This window comes from Coenobita brevimanus, chromosome 51, assembly GCF_032717465.1.
Source record: "Coenobita brevimanus isolate Jiangsu-jjx chromosome 51, ASM3271746v2, whole genome shotgun sequence".
NCBI classification, from domain to species: domain Eukaryota; kingdom Metazoa; phylum Arthropoda; class Malacostraca; order Decapoda; family Coenobitidae; genus Coenobita; species Coenobita brevimanus.
Genome location: NC_137004.1, coordinates 6,646,207 through 6,649,655, shown reverse-complemented (window position 1 = coordinate 6,649,655; position 3,449 = coordinate 6,646,207).

Genomic DNA, 3,449 nt, shown 5'->3' with positions numbered 1-3,449 from the left:
TTGAAACCGAGGAATGCGACATTAGAAAATCCCAACCAGGGGCAGGGACCTTATTCTTCTGTGCCACGGACGCCCCATAGCACCACCTCTTTATCAAGTTTTCTCAGCAAATGGGACATTAATAATATTTCATTAATTAATCACTTAGACAGTGTTGATACAAAACATTAATCATAAGTAATTTCAGCTGCTAAGGAAGGGATGCTGGGAGGCCTCTTAAGCCAGTGAAAATCTAACCTCAAAGAGCACACAATCCTTGGCTTTGTTGCCATAAAAATCTGACCTCGCACGAATCTTTTTACTTGACCCTTCTTTTGGTTACTCCAGCATCAGTGACCAAGGAAACAGACCAGCCTTGTTAATCGGTAGTTTTGTAACTGTGAGGTATAGTTTTTGGAATCTGTATTGAGATGAAAAAGACTGCTGATGACAGCATAGTTAAAGAAACACTAATTACGATCAGGAAACTTGACTTTGTGTCCTGAAGAATTCAGTAATCATTCCACAATCAGTAAGACATATTCAGCTATATTTTCTATGAATAGACGATTCCGGTCAGTTTACAAAGATCTTTCATTAAGATGATTGCCTTATTTCATTCTTGCTGCTGCCATTTGATTTCATTCAACCTTTCGTATTGAAGAGGCTAATGACTTCATCCAGGCTCCCCCGGGACCGTAGGCCTAGTGTCTCTTGTCCTGGTAACCGTGATGCTCATACCTTAATAAGCTACACGCCCACGACGGCAGGTGTCGTTAGGTTTGGAAGTACAGGCTGGTCCCCGGTCCCCTATACTTAGCTCCGTCAGGATGTTTCACTCTAGCGAAGCCACATATGAATGAACCCACATCTATCCAGTACTTCAGTTCTTCTCATTTTCAGTCCTGCCATCGCTCCACAATAATATTACACTTAGGAGAGGACCCTCGAAGGAACAGATTAGGAACACTGTCATTTGTGCAAGGTCAACAACAAGACGATTATATTTAGCTCAGTGGAGACTCCTCTTAGTGAAGTGGTTAGCATCCATCACAACCTGAATAAAAAATATCGGCCGGCTCGTCACTTTACACATTTTCACTCCTTCAAAATCGATAGTGATGGCATAGATTCAGAAAAAAAAATAAGTTGTAAATTCATCATCAAAACAAACAGTAAACCTATTAAATTAAAGCCTGAAGTACCAAATATAAACGTATCTGTATATACACTGTACAGTACATAAATTTACATACATACATAATAGTTCAAGAAGAGTTTTAGTGAGCTGTTCCACCATCGTTCTTTCTGTAAAATGTTAGGGGATAATTTGTTTCTAAAGACTGGTCACTCCATTATTGTAATATGGGTGTCTTCCCTTACCTAAACCTCAATTTTGACTCGCTATTTTGCATCTCGTGTCTCGTGCGGGTGATATATTCCTAAGTCTTATTATTTTTTCGGGTGTATAACGTGGTCACAATGTCCATTCAGTGTTAAGTGTTTATGTGAAAATTAAGGGTGTTGTGTGTCTTGAATGTTCCGCGACAATTAACCCCGATGGCTGGGAATGAATACTCTCCCCACACACGGAACCCTTGGAAGCTGCCTGTGATCGCTGCCTAAAGAACAGCAGTGGAACTATTTCAGCCTTAGTGAACAGTTTCCTCCACTCTAAATATTTCACTCGAGGAAAAAAAAAAAAATCGTCTTAAAAACTACCTTACGTAAAGGCGATAAAGCAAGTTTCATAAAAAAAAAAAAGGATATTTATTAAAAGAGAAAAGAAAAGGAGGAAAAATAGGTGATAAAGAAAAATGCAGGGGGAGAGAGAGAAGGAAGAAAACGAAATTGTTAAGATTAAGTTAATAATTCCTTTACACCGTCTTGAACACTGTGTAAGAATCCAGTCAGACTTTTCTGTTGTCCGCGCCAGGCAACTTGTCCGTACAGTCGCCTCCTCTCAGCCTCCATCGAAGACCCATGCAAAGTCACTGTGAAACTTGCCAATAAATAACAATGAACTTACTTTGTGACGATGTAAAGCTACGGACCGGTTGGCTGGCGCCGAGTATATATGGTGCGATTAACCAGCAGTAGCAACACTGGCTGGACTAGAATCTCACGTCCTTAATTCTGAACCCAGACGTGTCAAAATTTACCAGCCGCCATTGTTCTAGTCCAATTAGAGAACATTCTTAACTGATTTCAATAAATGATAATTATAGGGTACATTAAATCCACTACTTCCATAACAGAGGGTATCATAAGGACAGAGTTCGTACTGTAGCTTGAAATGATGTGTAACTCAGAGTTGCTCGAGTTGGCTGAATTGCTGCTTTGTCTCCCACCACATATTCATTGGCAGTCCACTATTATTGCATTAACACTGTCATTTCCGTATATGAAGCTCAGGAGCAACTGATGTTATTTTTTTTTTTAGCAATACACATACAGTCCTTCACACACGTTGTACATTGACAGCTTTCCTGGCAAATCCTCCCGAGATGAGAGCGAACCGAAATGCGCAGCTTGTCCAGCGAGCCTGATGGAGCACCGGGGTGGAAGTGATGACGGTGGCACCCTTTGACACGGCACACTGACAACACCCTGCCACCATAGCACACCAGATAACTCACTATATTGTGGCTAGGTGTTCATTTGTATCACTTCCCGTTACAACACCAATATAAGCGTAAAGTTTTTTTCTCCATTGCTTCCCAGTAAGTTACATTAACTGTTAACTAGTCACGTTGGTTCGTGGAGAAGACACGTTAATAATAATTCAAACCAAAATGAGACCATACTCGTACGTGGCACTGAAACGCTGAGCCATATAACTATAAATGGCGACCTTTATTCCTCTAAACACTTTTATAATAGTTCCCTGAGAGGCAAAGTGGATTCTCTATGTCATTCCTTTTCAAATGACACGCAGGTGACCTCTCGCTCAAGGCGCAGGAGATTTCTATTTATATATATATATTTTTATTCTGTCCACGTATCTGTCACTTGATGTAAAGCCCCGATACAGTCACTGCAGGACGCGCATAAAAGTGTTCCAATCCTGGTGCTTCAGGGGAGAAAATATGAAGTGGAAAATGACAGGAAAAAAAGGCAAGGAAGAAGGTCAGCTTCAGAGAGAGAAGAATGATTGGTGAAAAGAGATTGGTCTGAGTGGAGGATGAAAATTACATCAAAATGAGAGGGAGAGAAACATGACAGTAAGCGTGAGAGATGCATCAAGTAAGGAGAAATATTAGTGAGAGGAAGAGATGCATTTCGGTGAGAGAGAGAGAGAGAGAGAGAGAGAGAGAGAGGAATATCAGAAAGAAACAAAACTGAGAGGTAATGGAAATAGTAAGCCATCAGAGAGGCATATGAAACGACAAGCCACATGGGAAATAGACATGTCAGAGTCAGAGATGAGAAAGAGACGTGTGGGCGAGGGTACACTGAAGACTGGAGCA